The sequence below is a fragment of the Pleurodeles waltl genome, chromosome 1_2 (assembly GCF_031143425.1).
Source record: "Pleurodeles waltl isolate 20211129_DDA chromosome 1_2, aPleWal1.hap1.20221129, whole genome shotgun sequence".
NCBI classification, from domain to species: Eukaryota; Metazoa; Chordata; class Amphibia; order Caudata; family Salamandridae; genus Pleurodeles; species Pleurodeles waltl.
The window spans coordinates 923,370,322-923,393,857 of NC_090437.1; positions in this window are offsets into that span (position 1 = coordinate 923,370,322).

Consider the following 23,536-nt stretch of genomic DNA (forward strand, 5'->3'; position numbering starts at 1 on the left):
TGGAGAAACTCGTGGATAGGGTCCTCCCCCAGTACATGCTACTCTACGGTCCTCCAGGCAAACAGGTAAGTAAACTGTGAGCATGCTGTATGGGCAATGCCTATGTGGAGTCGGGTGGATGAAAGATAGGGGGGTGAGAATGAGGCATGCATGAAACGACAGTGAGCGCATGTGCGTCGTGGCAAGGGTAGGGATGCGGGCCAATGACTGTGATGGTGCAGATGGTAATTACTTCTCTTTTTCCCCTGTACAATTCTTGTAGGTCAGCACCCACCAAAACAAGGACATTTGGTGTGCCATTGCCAAGGAAGTCCGGACCCTGGGGTTCTACCACAGATGGAGCACCCACTGCCGGAAATGATGGGAGTACATTCACAGCTGGCGCAAGAAGACGGCGGAGGCCCAGCTGGGGATGGCCTCCCAACATGGGAGGGGTGCCCGTCGCACCATCACCCCCCTGATGTTCTGGATCCTGACGGTGGCGTACCCGGAGTTGGATGGGCGCTTCAGGGCATCACAGCAGACACAAGGGGGTGAGTACACTCTCATTCTGCTGATTCAGCGCTCATTGTAGGTGCCTGGGTGGGGGAGATGGGCTGTGGGTTCCTCTAGGCCAGGGCGAGTTTAGTAGGCAAGGACCCTTCTTGAGGCAGGCCGAGTGGCACCCCACTCCACCTGTGTACAGTGCCAACTACACCTAGTCAGGCTCCTGTGACATCCATGTGTGCAGAAATCGGGCATAGCCTTGTAACCCATGTCCCTGGGATTGAATAGTGGACTCCAAGTGCGTGGCGTAGTGCAGGGGGCTTGTGTCTGTCGTGTCCGCCAATGGTAGAGGTATTGCATGCACTCAACATGTCTTTCTTCTGTCTTAACCCCTTTTTGTGGTCTCCCTGTTCTTGTGTGCATTAGCATCATCAGGCGGAGGAGCAGTGGCACCGGAGCAGGAGGGAGCTGCATCCCACATGGCCCTGGCGGGTGACACTACGGCATATGATTTCACCAGTGGGACAGAGGGCGAGGGGAGCTCCACGGCGGGGACAAGAGCTGACACCAGCGATACGTACTCCTCCTCTGATGGGAGCTCCCTTGCGGTGGTGGGCCCATCTGTGCCCCCCGCATCTACAGGTACAGTCGCCACCCCACCTACCAGCACCGCCCTCCCAGCAGCCCCTCAGCGTTTGCCCTGTGCCCGCTCACCCAGGAGGGTGGGCATCACCTTCGCCCCAGGCACCTCAGGCCCTGCCCCAGTCACCCCTGCTGCCCTCAGTGAGGAGGCCATTGAACTCCTCAAGTCCCTCACTGTTGGGCAGTCTACCATTTTGAATGCCATCCAGGGTGTAGAGAGGCAGTTGCAACAAACCAATGTATTCTTGGAGGCAGCCCTTCAGCGAGCTTTTCAGACTTTGGCCTCAGCACTGATGGCAGCCATTGTCCCTGTCTCTAGCCTCCTCCCTCCAACTTCCTCCACCCAGACCCACACCCCTATACCTCAGCCTATCCCAAGCACACCATCAGACCAGCATGCACACACCTCAACACACAAGGGAAGCTCTGGCAAACATAAGCACCACACATCCCACAGGAACTCACGCAAGCATCACACACATGCAGACACACCGACATCTACTGCCTCCACTGTGTCCCCCTCCTCGTCGTCTCCCTCCTCCTTCCCTGTCTCGTCTCCACTCACACCTGCATGCACTACATCCTCAGCCACTACGTCCATCACCAGCACACCCGCCACCACACCCCGCTCACGTGCAGTCAACACCCCCACTACCATTCACACGTCCCCTTTGTCCTCTCCCGGTGTGTCTGTGAGGCCTCCCAAGGTACACAAATGCAGCCACACACCCACCCAACTGCCATCCACCTCACGACAGCCTCCAGCCCATGCACCTTCACCTAAAGTCAGCAAACGTACACCTCCTACAACCACTACCTCTTCCTCCACTCCCAAACCCCCTACAGCTACCCGTCCCAGTGTTCCTAAGAAGCTTTTCCTGGCCAACCTTGACCTCTTTCCCCCACCTCCCCCACCCCTTCAGTCTCCTAGGGCCCGACTCTCCAGGTCCCAACCTAGCACCTCAGCCACAACATCGGCGGGACCAGTGGTGCCAGTAGTCACCGGATTCTGGAGTGCACCAGGCAGGAGGGCAGCCAGTGTGGCAAGGAGCCAGAGCACGGACAGTCCGCCACCTGTCAAGCATAAAACGTTGGCCAGTGCCCGGCGGGAGATAAATCAGCCACCAAAGCCGCTCTCAGGGGTACGGTTGGGAGTGTGGAAACAGCTGCGACACCATCCAAGGTGGGGAAGGGGCACAGTAAAACCGGCAAGTCTGGGAAGAACAGCACGGCGGACAAGACCGCCACCAGCCTCGCTGCCCAGGACAAGACCGCCACCACAGCCCCGCTGCCCAGTACAAGACAGCCAGCAGCCCTGCTGCCCAGGACAAGACCGCCACCAGCAGCCCGCTGCCCAGGACAAGACCGCCGGCAGCAGGACAAAACCGCCACCAGCAGCCCCGCTGCCCCGGACAAGACCGCCAGCACCACCGCAGGACAGTGAGCGCCAATGATTACAGCGCTACTGAGGCTGCCACGGGCAGGATGAAGCACTCTGGGCACCAAGCTCCCTCCAGAACCAGTGGAGAAAGGCATCCACTACCTCAGTCCTTGGCGGGATGAAGCACTCTGGGCACCAAGCCCCCTCCAGAACCAGTGGAGAAAGTCATCCACTACCTCTGTCCTTGGCGGGATGAAGCACTCTGGGCACCAAGGCCCCTCCAGAACCAGTGGAGAAAGGCATCCACTACCTCTGTCCTTGATGGGATGAAGCACTCTGGGCACCAAGCCCCCTCCAGAACCAGTGGAGACTGTTATCCACTTGAGAGACTGTGGCTTTGCACTCCCCAGGATTGAACAGTGGGAAACCCACCCACTGTAGAGACTTGAGAGACTGTGGCTTTGCACTCCCCAGGATTGAACATTGGGCAACCCACCCACTGTAGAGACTTGAGAGACTGTGGCTTTGCACTCCCCAAGATTGAACAGTGGGCAACCCACCCACTGTAGAGACTTGAGAGACTGTGGCTTTGCACTCCCCAGGATTGAACAGTAGGCAACCCACCTACTGTAGAGACTCGAGAGACTGTGACTTTGCACTCCCAAGGATTGAACAGTGGGCATGGAGCGCCCTTGTGGATCTGGCGTCGTGCACTCATCTGGCTGAGGTGCCATCCCTTCCCTTCCCCCTGAGGTGTCTGTTTTATTCCTATCTGATGCCCCAGCAGTGTTCTCTCCGTCTTGTTCGGGTACTGAGTTTGGGCCTCGCCCTTGCCTTTTGAGCCCAGTGGTCCACGCACTATGATGGTGGAATCCCTTGGACTTGTGTTCTTGGTGTATATAATTGTTTATAGTGTAAATGTATATATATGTAAATATTTTTGATTTAGGTAATTGAATATATAACAATTATTCGACTAATTTCCTTTTGTCCTTGCATTCTTCCAGAGAGGGTTGGGGGTGTAACTGTAATGTATCATGCTGTATTTGTGTGTGTGATGTAGTGGGTGAGGGTAGGGGTGGGGTTGTTGCGTACTGCGTGTGTGTGTCACTGTTTTTCCCTCCCCCCTCCCCTGTGTCATAGGTGCAGTACTCACCGTGGTCTTCGCTGCCGGCGTTCGTGCTCCTGGTAGAGGAGCAGGAAGATAAAGGCAGGAAGTTCCGGTTCTATGGCGTCCTGGTTCCTCGTGGGGTGTGTAAAGGTGAGCGTTTTTCCTTCCAAGTCCTGTTTCCGCCGTGTTTTTGTTCGCGGGGAATCCACCCCGGAAAAGGTGGAGGATTGGACTGTTGTAATTCTGTGGGCGGTACATTGTCTGTCTGTTGGCGGTTACCACTGCGGTGTTTGTTAGTACCGCCGTGGCTGTCGGAGTGTTAAAGTGGCTGTCTATGTTGGCGGTTTCCGCCACGGTCGATTTTTTTTACCACCAGCCTGTTGGCGGTTTTACCGCTGCTTTAGCACTGACCGCCAGGGTTGTTATGACCACCTATGTCATTGAGCGAGTACATGTCTAGATGTCCGGCCGATTGGGTGCGTGGTCACTGCATGTGCTGCATGTGCTGTGTTCTGATTGGCTAAGTGTACCTTACTACATGTGGCATATAACGTTATGGTGTTTTGGGAATGCACACATTCCTCTGGTCATGTGCACTTTATTGGGGCCAATCTCTGGGGACCTATGTAGCGCTGCTGTCTATCTGTGGGATCGGATCTAAATTTCTCTGTGTGTTTGGCTGTCAGCTACGTGTTACCCCACCTGTGACTTGTCAGTCATAAACCTTCAGTCCTGGGTTGCAGAGTCTGCCTGACCACGTACCGACATGCCTGGGTTGACAAAGAGCTCCTTATGGGGTAGCTATTGTTCATGTATAGAAATGTCTTATTGTCGTGCGCATCCCTATTAATTAATCCAATATCAACATGGTGAAGCTCACAATAGAATTGGATGCAATGATTATTGCGAATCTTGGAGTGGAACAATTAGAGACTTATAACGAAGATGAGCTTGCATTTTTTTGTAGAGAAATAACTAAGCGAAAGGGCCATGTTCACAATAAATTGGCAGAATTGGCTTGGAAATATGAAGTAGACCTCTTTAAAACTAAAGTTTGACAGAAGAGCTATCAAGTGTGTTTCAGTGAAAAAGACAATGCTGACATGAGAACTCCAGGATTGAAAACTCAGATCAAAGAACTAATACATAATATCAGAAAAGGGAATGAATTAGACAAGTGGGAAACTAAATGGGCAAAAAAAGGAAGTAAAGAAAACTTCAGGTGCACCCCCTCCAAATGGAGCAGAGGGAGGTGTTACAACCTTCCACTTGAGAGAAGTGCCTGATGGAGGCCATGCTCACGTGCTATGAAGCAGAAGTGATCATGCATCAATTACCAATGATTTTCCAAAATTATGAGAGAAACCAGTGAAATGGTATAAACGGGTTAGAAGGTTTGTGAAAATCTCACAATTGTTATGAAGTGACTTAAATATGTTGTTTTGAGTGATTTGTGGAAAGAATGTAAGCTAGCTGTTTGATGGCCTGAAACTGAACCGACTAGAAATGCCATAACCAAGGAGGCCCTAGTAGTGAAAAACTCCATGTCTTGGTAGTGAGAAACTCTTAAATTTGTTTTCTACTGCTGTGAGGCCTACTCCTCTCATAGAATAGCATAAGTACTGCCCTAATATACTTTCAAGTGGTAGATTCTGATCTGGAAGGAGTAGACATGTCTTGGTTGGTATTGCCAGACTGGTAATAGAAAATCCTACTTATTGGTGAAGCTGGATTTAATATTACTATTTTAGAAATGCCACTTTTAGACAGTGGGCATTTCTATGCACTTACTGCCATCTATGCCTTACAGCCTGTCTGCAATCCTTGTCTGGTCTCTGTTGGTTGACAGCACCCCTTGTGCATTCCACCCACACGACCATAAACACAGGACACTCAGTCACATCTGCATTCATCTGTACACTGAATGGGTTTTCCTGGGCAGGAAGGGTTGAAAGGCTCACACTTAAATTTCAGAGGCCAGTGGCCTTCCCTCACACAAGGGACTGATAAACCTTCTCAGGGATCCTGTCAGACAGGATTGGGCTGAAAGGGGATCGTGTGCACTTCAAAACCACTCTTTGAAGTTTTTCCCACTTCATAGGCATTTTTGGATCTCTGACACCACCAAATCAGACACTTCTGGACCTACAGCTGCACAGAGGAGATGCCTGGCTGGCCAAAGGACTCATCTGGACTGCGTTGATGAGAAGGACTACTGCCTTGCTTGTTGCCATGCTGATCTCTGACTCTGTTGAAAGGACTCTGCATTTTCCCTGAAGTGCTCTCCATGGGCGTGGATTGAGCTTGCCTTCTGTTTCTGAAGTCTCAAGGCCCACAAAGATTTCACCTCTTAAAGAAATTATGCAACACCTGAAGAAATTGATGAAAAGCCTGCATCACGGCTGGGAAATTGCTGCACTGCCGACCGGAACGAGGCAGCACCGTCCTCACGACAGAGAATTCGACACACCTGCACCTGCCTCGAGACGGAAAATTTGCCAACAGGATCAACAGAGCGCCTCCTCCTTTTACCAGCGCATCAAGGATTTTCAATGCATCATCTCTGGGCATCCAATTACCCCAGCATTGTAGTAAAGAACCAAGACTGTGCACTGGAAATATTACGTAAACCCTAGCAGCGTGGAAAGAAATGATGCGCCATCCGTGCAGCACCGGGAAATCCAATGCAACACCTTATTTTTCCACACATCTCCTCCGCTGCGTTCCCCATGCATCTGTGTTTTTGACGCATCCCAGGTACTGTGTGTTACAAAGAAATGTTTTCTAAGGATTGTGACTCATTTAAATCTAAAATTTTAAAGTGATATTTTCACTTGTGCTTAGTGGATCTTTGTCATTTTGACCTTATTGTATTCAGATAAATATAATTTATTTTTCTAAACCTGTGTGGTGTATTTTTGTGGTGTGTTCACTGTGTTACTGGTTGATTTATTACACAAATACTTTACACATTGCCTTCTAAGTTAAGCCTGACTGCTCAGTTCCAAGATACCACAGGGTGCGCACACAATAATTTGGATTGTGTTGTGTCTTACCCTGACTCGGATTGTGGTCCCTTTTTTTGGACAAGGGTGTATACCTCTGCCAACTAGAGATGCAATTTGTAACTTTGGTGATGAGCTGTGAGGATAAGACTTGTGTTTGTTGAGTGCCATACAATAGCTACGTTTATACTACCTACCCACAGTTAAAAGTCAATCTGATTTGTGTTCTTTTTGCTACGATTTCCCTGCTTGACATTCTTTAATCAATCCTATACATCATGTCTCTGGCTGGGTCCACAAGTGGAGCAGGGGAGTTTGGCCTGGCTAAGCTGGAGGGATACACAGTTAACCAGCTGAAGCGCTTTTGTAAAGGGATGGGGTACCTACCCATGGAGCCCTCAAGAAGGAGGAGTACCAAAAGGTACTGAGGGTCTGGGCAGAAGCCCGCTCACAAAAGCATGATGAGCTGGGGGAACAAGTAGATGGCTCCCCTGAGGAACTGCCAATAGCATTGGGGTATGACACCCCTGGAATTGTGCTCCCTGCAAAACCAGGGGGCAGCGTCTCAAGTCACATCCTGACCGCAGAGGAAAGGGGGAAGGAGACAGAATTCCCGCTGCAGTTGGCAAGGTTAAAAATAGAGGCAGAGGAAAGGATAGCTGAGGCTAAAAGAGCCTTAGCTGAGAAGAAATGTATCTTGGCTCATAGATTGGGTCTTAAAGAGCTGGAGCTCAAGTCTAGGCAGCCTGAATCCAGCAGTGATGGAGGCAGCATACGTACAGTACCTGATGGAGACAAGAAGGATCGTATACCTAAAGAGTTGGTGCCAAGTTATATGGTGGGAGTTGACATTGACAAGTGGTTTTCTGCTTATGAAGTTGCACTGGGGGCACTGAAGGGAAGGCCTGTGGAAACACTTGGGAGGGACACACTTCTATATTAGATATTGGGGACCAGACCAAGTACACTCCTATGAAAGCCATTTTGCTTGCTAAATTTGGACTGACCCCTGAGAAGTATCACCAAAGATTCAGGGACAATAGCAAGCTCCCCAACCAATCCTGGGTATACTTTATTGATTTTTCCAGTAAGGCACTGAATGGCTGGGTGCAGGGCAGCAAAGTCAGTGATTATGTTGGGTTGTACAATTTAATCCTGAGAGAACATATGCTCAGTATTTGCTTCACAGAGTTCCACCAGCACCTAGTTGACAGTAAGCTGACTGATCCCAGGAAGCTTACTGAGGAGGTGGACCTCTGGGCTAGCACCAGAGTGTCCAAAAAGGCATCTGGGGGGGACACAAAGGTGATCAAGGTTCCTAACAGAAGAAAGAGGAGGAGAAAAACTTAAACATAAGGAGGTCCCTAAAGGCCTCCATAATTATTCCCAGGAGAATAGGGGTAACCAGCCCCAGTCTGATCCTAAGAAGAAAGGGTTCTTTGATCATAAAACAGGGAGGTTTGTACCCCAATGGACAGAGTGCTCCAAGTATGGTCACTCTAAGGGCCACTCCAAATTTCCAAAAAGGGCAGAGCCCCTCACTGGTAGGCAGACACCTGGGTTGGCTAGTGTAGCTCTCAGGGAGGAGGTATTCCCAGTTTGCTTTGGGAAGCAGACAGAGTTAACCCTAGAGTCCCTGTGGGATGCAGACATGGCGCCAAAGTACTCCATGCCTGCCAATACTTCTAAGTATAGGCAGCAGGTCAATATTAATGGGCAACTGGTAGAGGCTGTGCATGACACTGAAGCCAGTATGACTACTTTCAAGGGTCAGCTGGTGCCAGCAGAGCAGGTCCTATTAAACACATTCCACCAAGTCATGGTTGCTGACAATCGAGAGAGCCATCTAACAGTGGCTCTGGTTCCCTTTGAGTGGCCGGAGTCTCTGGTACTCTGAAAGTAGCTGTGAGCCCTGCCATGCCTGTGGATTGTCTGTTAGGCAATGACCGAGAGCACACTACCTCGAGGGCAGGTTGAACTCATGTCTCACTTGGAGATGATGGGATTGCCTGAGTGGGACTGCATGCCCACATGGTCCATGGCTGCCCAGGAGGAAGTGAAGGGCTTCTGGAGCCTGGAAGAATGGCGCAGACAGCTGTCTAGGAGAGGGGCATGGGGAGCATCAAACCGGTCCCAGAAGTTCCCACGGTGGAGGTTGATGTGGTCCCTAAGAAGTAAGCCCCTAAATCAACTGGGAAGGACATTGCCAACCTAGGTGACCTATCTGATCTTGCTGGCTGGTAATTTGAGGGTGGGCTCACCAGGGAGGAATTCAGTAAAGCGCAGAAGTAGTGTTTCACTCTTGAGGACTTGGGGCAACAGGCCTCAGCCCATGCAGCAGGTGAAGCCTCTGGGGATCACCTAATTTACTGGGAGAATGATCTCCTATAGAGTGAGCCTAAGTGTTACCAGGCCTTCCTACTGGGTTTGGCTCATGACATACCCCTGGCAAGAAGTTTAGGGCAAGACAAGACCTTTGCCAGGCTTTTCACCTACTTTTATTGGCCCCGAATGAGGACAGCCTCAGATACATTTTGCAGGTCCTGTCCCACCTGCCAGGCCAGTGGGAAGTCAGGGAAAAAGATGAAGACTCCCCTGTTCCCAGTTCCCATCATTGACGCCCACTTTGGGAGACGTGGGCATCAACATCATTGGTCCATTGGACTCCAAGGCTGCCCTAGGTAACAGGTTCATCCTGGTCTTGGTGGACCATACCACCCGCTACCCAGAGGTGATCCCTCTGAGGACGGTGACTGCACCGGTGGTGACCAGAACCTTGATGGGGATCTCTACCCGTGTGGGGTTCTCCAAAGAGACAGTGTCTGACAGAGAAACTAGCTTCATGTCTGCATGAATGAAGTCCATGTGGGATGCGTGTGGTGTAACCTACAGGTTCACCACACCGTATCACCCTTAATCCAGTGGTCTAGTTGAGAGGTTCAACAAGACCTTTGAAGGGTATGATTGCAGGCCTACCTGAGGCCATGAGTGTAAGTGGAACATCCTCTTGCCACGTCTTTTCTTTGCTTACAAAGAGGTACCCCAGAAGGGGGTAGGGTATAGCCCCTTTAAGCTTCTCTATGGCTACCCTGTCAGGGGACCCTTAATTATTGTCAAGGAGGAGTTGGAGCAAGCTCACAGGAAACCCCCAGGGTGTGGTCAGCTACATGTTGGCCCTCTGCAACAAGAGGCATCACTTCTTGGAAGAAAGCCAAAAGTAACCTTGAAGCCAGTCAAGAGGTATTGAAAGGCTGGTACGACCTGAAGGCTAATCTGGTGGAGTTTCAACCTGGAGACAAAGTATGTGTCATGGAACCAGTACATCCCAGAGCTCTCAAGGATTGCTGGATTTCCCCATACAAGATAAAGGAGTGTAAGGGGGAGGCCTCTTACTTGGTGGGTCTCCACACCCCTAGGAACCCACTAAGGATGCTCAATGTAAACAGACTGAAGCCTCACTGTGAGAGGTCTGAAGTCAGCCTGCTCCTAGTGACACATGAGAGTGTGGAGGAGGAGAGTGAACCTCTCCCTGACCTCCTCTCTGCACAGGAAAGTGATGGGTCAGTGGACGGTGTCAACCTCTCTGACTCCCTGACCCTGGCTCAGCAAAGTGACTGTTACCAGTTACTGGAACAGTTTTCCTCCTTGTTTTCCTTCACCCCTGGACTGACACACCTATGTGTCCATGATATTGGCACAGGAGACAGTCTCCCTGTAAAGACCAAAATGTATAGTTTGTCAGACAGGGTTAAGGCCAGCATCAAGGATGAAGTTACTAAGATGCTTGCTTTAGGGGTGATTGAAAACTCTAGCAGTCCCTGGGCCAGCCCAGTGGTATTGGTACAAAAGGCTGCCCCAGCGGACGCCAAAGAAGAACTTCAGTTCTGTGTGGACTAACAAGGTCTCAATTCAGTCACAAGGACTGACGCACACCCAATCCCCTGAGCTGATGAGCTGATTGACAAACCCGTCATTGCCAAATTCCTCAGTACCTTCAATTTAACCTCAGGGTACTGGCAGATCGCCTTGACTGAGGGGCCAAAAGAGAGGGTCACATTCTAAACCCCTAAGGGACATTACCAGTTCTGGGTAATGCCCTTTGGCTTGAAGACACCTGCACCATGTCAGAGGAGCTGTGTGGATGCCCAAATAACTCATCTGGACTGCTTTGCTGAGAAGGACTGCTGCCCTTGTTGCCCTGCTGTTCTGCTGGCCTCTGACTCTGTTGGAAGGACTCTGCCATCCTCCTGAAGTTCTCTCCAAGGGTGTGGATTGAGCTTGCCTCCTGTTTCTGAAGTCTCAGGGCCAACAAAGACTTCACCTCTTAAAGAAACTCCTTTTGCATTGAAAAACAATGCAACACCTGCAGAAATCGATGCAAAGCCTGAATCACAGCTGGGAAATCGCTGAACCACCGAGCAGAATAACGCAACAGCGACTTCCTGACAGAGAATTTGATGGAAAGCCTGCATTGCGATAGAAGATTCAACGCATCATCTACCGGATCAACGCATCGCCTGCTCCTTCTACCAGTGCACCAAGGATTTTCAATGCATCATCCCTGGACATCAAAATACCCCCACACGCAGTAAGGAACCAAGACTGCATACCTCAAAAATGACGCAAACCCTTGTAGCATGGAAAGACGTGATGCATTGTCTGTGCCGCGCTGAAAAATCAGACGCAACACCCTATTTTTCCATCCATCTTCTCCTCTGCGTTACCCATGCACCGCTATTTTTGGCACATCCCAGATACTGTGTGTTACAAAGAAACAACTATTGATTTCTAAGGATTGCGACTCTTTTAAACCTTTTAAAAGTGATATTGCAACTTGTGCTTATTGGATCTTTGTCATTTGTACCTTATTTTATTCAGATAAATATTATCTATTTTTTTAAACCTGTGTGGTGTATTTTTCTAGTGTCTTCACTATGTTACTGTATTTTTTTTGGCACAAATATTTACACATTGCCTTCTAAGTTAAGCCTGACTGCTCAGTGCTAAGCTAGGAGGGTGGGCACAGGATAATTTGGATTGTTTTGTGATGAACCCAGAGGAGGATTGTGGTCCCACTTAGACAAGGGTGTATACCTATGCAGACTAGAGACCCCGACTTTTCTAACAATCCTGGTACAGGAATGGATGTAAATGGCCTAAAGAGATCAACTCCTTGCCACCTCTGCAATAAACTGGGACATTGGAAGTGGGAATGTTATTTAAATCCAGCTAATTAGATCCAAAATGTAGGATTTGTGCATTCTCATAATAACAATCCTAAACAGATGCAAGGTGTACAAAGACCCCAGGAGTCAAAATTTGAATGTGCTCTAATCTCCAATAACACAAGTCCCCCAATCTCCGATGCCACCACAGATTGCTGTTGGGCTATGGAAAAATATGAATCAGAGTTTGAGGATGAATGCAAATTTGACACAAGTTAATGACACTTTCCAACAGTTTTCTTTGTTTGATTCTAATTAGAGGAATGGTTCCAATCAATCAGCCTGACGGTGCCTGAGAGTGGGGGATGCCTGACGGGTCCTGAGAGTGGAGGAAGACTGAGTACTTGGGCAGCCTTGGAGATAGACCACACTTGACCATTCGTGGATAGCGAAATGGATGGTCATCCCGTGTCATTCTTGGATGGTACTGGTGCTAACCATTCTACTCTGAGAACAGTAGAAGTCCCAAACCTACCCTTCTTGGGAAAAACAGTCCAAGTTGTTGGTGTGGAGAATAAATAGTTGACAACTCAAGAAACTGCCCCAGTCTCAGCGAAAATAGGGTCATTTGACGACAAACATAAGTTCATAATATGTAATCGCAGTCCGTTGAATCTCTTGGGAAGAGATTTGTTTTATAAAATGAATTGTGTTATTTTTTGTCAAGATGAGGATGCTCACTTTAAGTTAATGAAAAATGAATTATGTTGTACATTTCTGACCTTGCTAACAGTTGATGATTTGTCTCCAGTTTTGAAAAAGATGGTCAAACATGAAGAGTGGGATTTTTCAGGGAAAGACATTAGACTGATAAAAGGGGTAGAACCTGTCCGAATTACTGCCAAACCTAATTCTGAATTCCTGAGAACACTACAATATAATTTGACTCCTAAATCAATTGCTGGAATAACTTTTGTAGTTGAGTCCATAATAAAGCATGGAATTCTGAAGGAGATAATGGGGAGTCCTTGTAACTCTCCCATTATGGGACTTCAGAAACTGATTGGTAAATGTACAATTGTACAAGACCTTAGGAAAATAAATAATATTGTTGTTCTTTGTTGCCCCGGGGTACCGAAACCAGCTGTGATATTGTTTCAGATTCCATGTGAGGCTGAGTGTTTCACTGTCATTGATTTGTGTCAAGCCTTCTTTTTGATACCGTTGCATGAGGACAGTCAGTCAGTCACTCTTTGCATTTTGGCTCAGAAATAGGGTTTTGGCACAGCTGCAAGTCCCACAAGGGTATACTGAGTCTCCATCTATTTTTCATCAGATTCCAAAGATAAATCCGGAATATTTGGCCATGCCTTGTAACTCAGTCATGATTCAGTATATTGACAACCTAATGGTGGCATTAAATACACAGGAAGCCTGTAAACAAGAAACCATTGCATTATTGAACGATCTGGCTGAGAATGGTCCCCAGGGAAGTTACAGTATTGTCAAAAAGAGGTTCAATATCTTGGACATCACATTGAAAAAATCAGTGAGAGAAGTGTCACAACAGAGAATTTCAACTACACTGAAAATGAGTCTCCCAACTACACAAAGAGAAGTTAGGATGTTTTGGGGAATCTGGTGGCTAAGTCTTTACAGAGGCTGACACACAAGGATATGTCCGATCTGGTACTATGGGATAACAATTGTCTTGTCGTGTTTCTAGAGCTGAGAGAATGTTTCTGTCATGCCCGTGCTCTAGGGATGCCCAATTATAGCAAATCTTTTGCACTTTTCTGCAATGAGAGGGAGGGCTATGCTCTCTCAGTGCTAACTCAAATGTATGGAAATACCAAGAGACCTGTGGCTTACTCTTCTGCCATGTTGGATCCTGTTGCTTCTGTATTACCTGGCTACCCTAAATTAGTGGCAGCAGTCAGCACTAGTATCGAGAGTTATGAGAATATTGTTATGGGCCCTTCCCTTAACTGTATATATACCCCACTCTGTTGAGCTTTTGTTGACTAGAACCAGAACCCAGTACCTAACAAGCTGTCGACTTACTTAGTATGAACAGATCCTCCTGGCTGCAGAGAATGTGACTATCAAACATTGTGGTGTTTTGAATCCTGCTACTCTATTGCCAGTGTTGGGTCAAGGAACCAATGAAGATTGTGGAGGGACCATGATTATCTCTAAGTTTCTGAACTGTGCACCAAACCGAGACCAGACATATGAGATGAACCATTACCTGAATCTGATAGTGCCCTCTATGTTGATGGTTCATGTTTGAAAGACAATAGAGGAAGTCTGAGAGCAGCTTATGCTGTCTGTACTCTTTCTGGATTTGTTGAAGCTTCAAGGAATATTCTCTGTCCAAGTGCCTGAACTGATTGCTCTTACTAGAACATGCTGTGTCTCTGATCAATTGAAAGTAGCAATCTTTACTGATAGTCAGTACAGCTTTGGTGTCATCCGTGCCTTCGGATAACTGTGGTCCCAGCGAAGATTTATGATGTCCTCTGTATCTCCAATACAGAATGGCGAACAAGTGAGAAACCTTATTGACGCATTTCAATTGCCTGAGTAAGTTGCCATTGTCATGTCCCCTGCACATTGCTCTACAGATGATCATTTGACTTTGGGTAATAGATACACCATCTGATTAGCAAAATACTGTGCACACATTGATTGTATGTTTAATGGTGAATTCACAAATGATGGAATGGATGAGTCTAACCTTAACCTTTTGTTGACAACAGTTGGTACTTGGGATGAAGTAAAAAGGCTTCAAGAGGAAGTGTCTGAGGAGGAACAGGAAGGTTGGGTTAGGGCAGGTTATGTCAAAATAGATGATACTGTTTGGATTACAATGTATGGTAGACCAGTGCCAAATAGTCTGTTACCTCCTATAGCTAGACATTTCCATGGTCCAGCTCATATTGGTAGGGATGCTATGGGGAGATTGTTTAGACACACTTGGTTCACTCCTAAATTCAGATTTATGGCTAAAGTGTTGTGCCACAGGTGTGTTGTGTGTCAACAGAACAATGTTGGAAAGAAAATTGCAGTCACATTGTGTCACATAGGAAGGCCAGGAGGGCCCTTTAACAGGATATAGATGGATTCCATTGAGATGCCTGTGTGCCATGGGTTAAGATATATTTTGTTAATTCTGTGCATATTTTCCCATTGTGTTGAAGCGTGCCCAACTAGATGAAATGATAGTCTTACTGTAGGCAAACTACTGTTGAGGGAAGTCATCCCCAAATTTGGCTTTCCAACTTCTTTGGAATCATATTGAGGAACTCATTTCAATAAAGATGTCCTGAAATTGTTGTGAGCAGCATTGTAAATGGAACAGTGATTGCAGCTTTAGACATGAGGCTACCGGTCTTGTTGAGCAGGTGAACAGTACACTGAAATACAGACTGGCAAAAGTGTGTGCTTGGACATCTTTAAAATGTGTTGATGAGTCTTCGGACTGTCCCACCACAAAATCCTGATGGTTAGGGTGATGAGATTGCCAGTGATTCTTGCAAATGCATTTGTGAATATTACAGATGGTAAGGTCTTAGATTATTGCAAAGGACTAGCTGATGTGGTGCGTTCTGTGTCTCATCAGGTTAGAGTAGTCACAGTATGTCAGCATGAAGCACAATGCCATGACCTCAATTCCAGCGATTGAGCATTGGTGAAGAAACATGTCAGGAAGACGTGTCTAGAACCCCATTGACGTGGGCCATGCCAGGTGATCTTAGTCATGACGACTGCTGTGAAGGGTAGAGGTCTCCTCAACTGGATTCACACTTCCCATACTCGCAGAGTTGAATGCCCCCTTGATTCAACAGCACCCATGTCAGAAGAACCAATGGTGTGATAAAGACAACAGGAACAGGTTGGTCAAGCTGTTGGGGAACAAACTAAGGTGGTCATTCTGACCTCGGCGGTAAAAGGCGCCCACCGCCGGTCAGAAATCCTCCATAATTCCGCCGCGGTCGCGGTAATCCGCCACGGTCATTCTGACCCGCAGCAGCCAAACCTCCGAAAATCCGACAGCCACAACAGACCGCCAGACCAGCGGTCGGCGGAAAAGTGGAGGTGACCAAACCTCCACCGTCACGCCAACAGAAATACGCCCATGCCATTACGACCCACGAATCCACGCGGCGGTCTTTCAAACGCGGTTTTCCATTGGCGGTACACACCGCCGCGGTCAGAATACACACAAACGAACAAAACTCAGCCACATTGGACGATTTGAATTCCACACACCTGATACACATACACACACCACTCCCACACACACAATACAATATAAAACACACACCCACATCACCCACAAACCCCTTCGACCAAAATCTAAAAAGAAGCACTGAGAGACACAGCAGCGATCACAGAACACCATCACACAGAGGCACACTACACCATCACCCACACAATATCCACACACAAAACAACACACACCACCACACTCAACACACTTAACTACACATACTTCACCCCACACATCATACACACCACTCCATGGCACCCCAAAGACACCCCCGCTTCTCAGACGAAGAACTCAGGGTCATGGTGGAGGAAATCGTTCGGGTAGAGCCCCAGCTCTTCGGCACACAGGTCCAATACACCAGCATTGCCCGGAGGATGGAGCTATGGCAGAGGATTGTCGACAGGGTCAACGCTGTGGGACAGCACCCCAGAAATCGGGAAGACATCAGGAAGCGATGGAACGACCTACGGGGGAAGGTGCGTTCCATGGTATCCAGGCACAACATCGCCGTGCAGAAGACTGGCGGAGGACCCCCACCTCAACCCCCACAATTTACAACATGGGAGGAGGAAGTCTTGAACATCCTGCATCCTGACGGCCTCGCAGGAGTCGGCGGAGGAATGGATTCTGGTAAGTTGAAGCTTCAATACTGCTTCCCCCCCACCTGCATGCCAAATCATACCCCAACCCTCACCCCCATCCTCGAACCCCACCCTCACCCCCACCCCCATCCTCACCCCCACCCTCACCCCCACCACCATCCTCACCCCCACCACCATCCTCACCCCCACCCCCAGCACACCTATTCCCTGCCAATGTCTCACCATCACAACCCACACATCCCAAAACCTAGGCCTGCATGCGTCCACTAAGCATGGACACCCATCACCAAAGCATGCCCAATGCATATACACATCCCCCCCACAAGCCACCCTCACCAAAGCCCCCACACACGAATGCCAGCACTTGGGGACACGGGAACCCACAGATACACCCATATGGCACACATTGAAACTATAACCATACCTCTATACCCCTGCAGGACCCGACCGCCAACACACCGCCACGGAGGGCCCAGAATTCTCCACACCCCCCACCCAAGAGGCCGTCAGCGATGACAGCAGCTCTGTCGACCTGGACACTGATGACCAGCCCGGACCATCGGGGACCTCTGGACAGTCGGTTCCCCTCAGACAGCCACAGGCCACTACAGACCCAAACCCCTCCGGGAACACCAGCACAGCTCCCACCCAGCGGGCCCATGCCTCTGTCTCCAGGGCGCGTCAATCAGCGGTGTGTCTACCACTACAGGGCACCCAGGATAACCCACCACCCCAACAACAACAGGGACCTGGGGGCAGTGGTAGTGGGCACACCGGCCAGGGGGCAGAGGCCCAGGCAAACAGGGGAACTGGGAGGGCAGCTGTGCGACAGGGGGTGGACGGGCCCAGGGAACCCACTCTCCACGAGGCCCTCACCACCATCATGGGAGCATACAACCGCTCCCAGGAGACGATGGCGACGGTACTGGCCAGGTTCCAGGAGATCCAGGTACTGCAGGAGGAACACTATCGGGGGTACAGGGAGGACATCAGAGCCCTCACCTCCACCCTGGTTACCATGGTAGGGCTGCTGCAGGAACTCATCAACACCAGGACGGACACTCAACCACAACAAAGGGCCCCTGCCACTAGCCTGGACCAAGAACAGCCAACCACCTCCGCCGGCGCTAGTGGACAGGAGGCCCCCGCACAACAGCAGCCCACCAGACCCCCACCTCCTGCAGGAGAAGAACCACCCCGCAAGAGGGCCCTGAGATCTCGCAAGAAGACAGAGTAGGATGTCAAGACCCCCGCCAGCAAAGGATACCACCTGATGTCATCCCACTGTCCCACATTGTCACCCTGTCCATCCTTGAACTGCCCATGCTCCATCTCTCCACAGGCCTATGGACAATGCACCTGTGTGACTGTTACTCTGGACTCTGCCATGGACATTCCTTCACCATAGCCCCCACCCACTTGAAACCACCCATCCCATTTTGAGCACTGAAATAAACACCTATTTTGCACAAAACTATCTGGAGTCTGGCTGTGATTTCAAAATATTGTAATTGACATGACAGTGCAAATATGTCCTTGTACATAGTGAAGTCAACAAACAGCTGCCACAAAGCTGTAGTCCATGGGGAAATGAAGCACAGGACTCGTAGTGGGGACCCCAGATCTGAAATAGGGAGGGAAAAGCCACAACTCAGTCATCATACACTGGGGCAAATAGACAGGCAGCAGAGATGCAGGAGAGTAGTTCACATTTACTAAATTATGTTTGAATTGTTACCTGTGTCCTATTGGAAGTACTGTTCAATGATTCTGTCCCTGTTGTCTGTTTCAGCCCCGTCGTCTTCCTCCTCGTCACTCTCCACAGGTTCCACAGCTGCCACAACACCACCGTCTCGACCATCCTCCTGCAGGAAAGGCACCTGGCGGCGCAAAGCCAGGTTGTGAAGCATGCAGCAGGCCACGATGATGTGACACACCTTCTTAGGTGAGTACATTAGGGATCCACCTGTCATATGCAGGCACCGAAACCTGGCCTTTAGGAGGCCGAAGGTGCGTTCGATCACCCTCCTAGTACGCCCATGGGCCTCATTGTACCGTTCCTCTGCCCTGGTCCGGGGATTCCTTACTGGGGTCAGTAGCCACGACAGGTTGGGGTAACCAGAGTCCCCCAATAGCCATACACGGTGTCTCTCTAGCTGTTCCATCACGTAAGGGATGCTGCTATTCCTTAGGATGTAGGCGTCATGCACTGACCCAGGGAATTTGGCATTTACATGCGAGATGTACTGGTCAGCCAAACACACCACCTGGATGTTCATGGAATGGTAACTTTTTCTGTTCCTGTACACCTGCTCCCTGTCTCTTGGGGGAACCAAAGCCACATGGGTCCCATCAATGGCACCAATGACGTTGGGAATATGTCCAAGGGCATAGAAATCACCCTTCACTGTAGCCAATTCGCCTACCTCAGGGAAAAGGATGTAGCTCCTCATGTATTTCATCAGGGCAGACAACACTCTGGATAACACCTTCGAAAACATGGGCTGAGACATCCCAGAAGCAATTCCCACTGTTGTCTGAAATGACCCACTTGCCAAGAAATGGAGTACTGACAGGACCTGCACCAGAGGGGGAATCCCTGTGGGTTGGCGGATGGGGGACATCAGGTCGGGCTCCAGCTGGGCACACAGTTCATGTATAGTGGCACGGTCAAGCCGGTAGGTCAGTATAACGTGGCGTTCTTCCATTGTCGACAGGTCCACCAGCGGTCTGTACACGGGAGGATTCCTCCTTCTCCTCGCCAAACCCAGCGGACGGTGCCTAGGAAGGACAACATGGAGCACACAGTCAAGCAACCCACAGGTACGTACTCACAGCTTGCACAGTAAACGATTCTCTATGCAGTGAATGGCGTGTATGAGTGGCTATGCAAGGCCTAGGCCTGTGTGACGCAGTTGAAATTGAGCCATGTGGACCCTCGAAATGGCGGCTGCCTGACCTGTGAAGTGTGACAATGGGATGTGAGGTCAATGCGCTGGCGTGGCACACCGCGGCGGTCGGCGGTCGAAGACCGCGGCGCGAAGCCGCATTGGTTAACATTGAAGCCTATGGGTTTCAGGAGCCAATGGCGAAGGGCGCCGGCGGTGGCGGTACGCACCGCCGCGGTACGCACCGCCGCGGGCGTGACCGCCATTTTCTATCTACTTATTCACTCGCGACTTGAACTTTCACAGGAGAGCACCTATACTGCAAGTGTTGCTGTGACCTCGGTCTGGAAGGGACAATGGCTGCTGCGCCTGGGGAAAGGGCCCCTGCCTTCACTGGAGAAGAGTTGGAGAAACTTGTGGATGGGGTCCTCCCCCAGTATGCACTACTCTACGGTCCTCCAGACCAACAAGTGAGTTTAATTCAATATGGATTTGGGGCCACTGGCTGGCTTGGGGGCCTGGCGGGGGGCCTGGCGGGGATGGGGGGCATGTTGGGCCTGGCGGGGGGCATGGAGGGGATGGGGGGCATGTTGGGCCTGGCGGGGGGCCTGGCGGGGGGCATGGCGGGGATGGGGGGCATGTTGGGCCTGGCGGGGGGCCTGGCGGGGGGCATGGCGGGGATGGGGGGCATGTTGGGCCTGGCGGGGGGCATGGCGGGGGGCCTGGCGGGGATGGGGGGCGTTGGGCCACTGGCAACGAAAATGCAGACAAACTTGAACGTGGTATTTCTCCCTCCCTGTACGTGTCACATAGGTCCGCGCCCATGAGAAGATCGGGATTTGGCGTGCCATCGCCAAGGAAGTCCGGACCCTGGGGGTCCACCATCGACGGGGCACCCACTGCCGCAAGAGGTGGGAGGACATCCGCCGCGGGACCAAGAAGACCGCCGAGTCTCTGCTGGGGATGGCCTCCCAACGTAGGCGGGGTGCCTGCCGTCAACTGACCCCCCTGATGTTCCGGATCCTGGCGGTGGCCTACCCTGATTTGGATGGGCGCGTGAGGGCAGCACAGCAGACACAAGGGGGTGAGTACACGCATAATCTACTCTGTTGTCGCGCAGTGGAGGTGTCTGGGTGGGGGAGGAGGGCTGTGGGTCCCCCTAGGCCAGGGCGATATCTGTAGGCTGGGCACCCCCGTAAGCCCCTGTGTCCCCAGCCACCACCCTCAGTAGTGTGTCAGTACAGCCATCCCTGGGCCGTGTCATCCATGGGTGCAGTTGTCAACTCTAGTCGTGTAGGGCATGTTCCACGGAATGCGTAGCGGACCCCAAGTGCGCAACTTAGTGCAGGGGGCATCTGTGTCTGTCATGTCCGCTAACTGTACCGGTGATCCATGTCCTCAAAATCTCTTTTTTTCTCTCTCCCCCCCCCTTTTGTTTGTCTTTCTGTGCTTGTGTGCATCAGCATCATCAGGCGGAGGAGAAGTGGCATCGGGGCAGGAGGGAGCTGCATCTCACATGGCCCAGGAGGGCCATGCCACAGAGTCTGACTGGACCAGTGAGACGGAGGGCGAGGGGAGCTCCACAAGGGGGACGACTGGACCCTGCAGCGACACGGACACGTCCTCGGAAGGGAGCTCCCTTGCGGGGGGGGCAACATCCGTGCCCCCCGCCATTACAGGTACAGCCGCCACCCAGCGCACCATCTCCGCCCTCCCAGCAGCCCCTCAGCGTTCGCCCCGTGCCCGCTCTGCCAGGAAGCCGGGCATCTCCTTCGCCCCAGGCACCTCAGGCCCTGCCCCTGTTACCCCTGCTGCCCTCAGTGAGGAGGTCATTGACCTCCTCCGAACGCTCATTGTTGGGCAGACTACCCTTTTGAATGCCATCCAGGGGGTGGAGAGGGAGGTTCATCGCAGCAATGCGTACCTGGAGGGCATTCATTCGGGTCAGGCTGCCCATCAACGATCGTTCCAGGCTCTGGCCTCAGCACTGACGGCAGCCATTGTCCCTGTCTCCTGCCTCCCTCTACTAACTCCCTCCTCCCAGTCTCCTGTTCCTCTGCCTGTCCCACCCACACCATCAGACCAGCCTGCACACACCTCAACACCCAAGAGCAGCTCATCCAAACATAAGCACCACAGATCACGCAGACATTCACACGAGCAACATTCCAACAGTCACTTCCACCTCTGTGACCCCCACCTCCTCGTCTCCCTCCTCCCTCCCTGTGATGTCTACACTCACACCTTCATTCACCTCACCATCAGCCAGTGTTTCCATCACCAGCACACCCACCAGAACAGTCCGCACACGTGCAGTCACCACCCCCACTGCCATTTACACGTCCCCTGTGTCCTCTCCCACTGTGTCTGTCACCCCCTCTTCCACACCACACAAACGCAGCCACCCACCCACCCAACAGCCATCCACCTCACGACAGCCTATCCCTCCTGCACCTGCACCCAAAGACAGCAAACGTGACTCACCTACAACCACATCCTCTCCCTCCACTCCCATTCCCACTGTACCTATCACTCTCCATTGTCCTAAGAAAATCTATCTCTCTACTGCTACCTTCTTTCCTGACCCTGAGCCCCCCCCCCTCCTTCTCGTCGGGGTAAAAAGAGCACCTCAGCCACCACCAGCCCTGCAGCCCCCTTGACAAGGGTGCAGGGGTATTGGAGCCCACCAGCCCGCATGTCTGGATCTTCGCCCAGCAGCAAGGGGACAGGCAGCCCACCCCCTGGGAAGAGGAGCAGAAGGCGGAAGGGGCGCCGCAGGAGCCCGGGTTCTACATCCCCCCAGGACACCACCCAGACACCGTCAGCAGCCACAGCTCCAAAGGGAGGAAAGGGCCACAGACTCCCGACTAAGGAGGGCAAGGGCAGCAAGGCGGAGAAGTCAGGCAGCAGGCCTGCTGCCCATGGAGGAGCCGTCACAGCTGCCCAGGAGGAGCCCACCACCCCCATAGCCACTGCCCAGGGAGGAACCGGCACAGCTGCCCAGGGAGAGCCCACCACCCCCATAGCCGCTGCCCAGGGAGGACCCAGCCCAGCTGGCCAGGAGGGCCCCACCACCCACAGCCCAGGTGGGCATTGAAGGAGCACCATCCCCGCTGCCCAGGAGGGCACCACCAGGCAATGAGCAGTTGGCCATAGAATGGCCGCCGGCTCCAGCACCGCTCCGCTGGGGACCGCCGTCTCAAGAACCGCTGAACTGGGCCCTTCAAGGCAAGAACCGCTGAACTGGGCCCCGCCGTCTCCAGCACCGCTCCGCTGGGGACCGCCGTCTCAAGAACCGCTGAACTGGGCCCTTCAAGGCAAGAACCGCTGAACTGGGCCCCGCCGGCTCCAGCACCGCTCCGCTGGGGACCGCCGTCTCAAGAACCGCTGAACTGGGCCCTTCAAGGCAAGAACCGCTGAACTGGGCCCCGCCGGCTCCCGCACCGCTCCGCTGGGGACCGCCGTCTCAAGAACCGCTGAACTGGGCCCTTCAAGGCAAGAACCGCTGAACTGGGCCCCGCCGGCTCCAGCACCGCTCCGCTGGGGACCGCCGTCTCAAGAACCGCTGAACTGGGCCCTTCCAGGCAAGAACCGCTGGCCCTTTGGCAGACGTGGCAGGGCAGGATCTGTCTCGGGCAGGGCTGCAGGATGTCCTCTGGCCAACATGCCTCCTCCAGTGGCAGTGGAGTCTGTTATGGACTGTTTGGACTGTGGCTTTGCACTCCCCAGGATGGCCCAGTGGGCAGGCCACCCACTGTATGGACTGTATGGACTGTGGCTTTGCTCTCCCCAGGATGGCCCAGTGGGCAGGCCACCCACTGTATGGACTGTATGGACTGTGGCTTTGCTCTCCCCAGGATGGCCCAGTGGGCAGGCCACCCACTGTATGGACTGTATGGACTGTGGCTTTGCTCTCCCCAGGATGGCCCAGTGGGCAGGCCACCCACTGTATGGACTGTATGGACTGTGGCTTTGCTCTC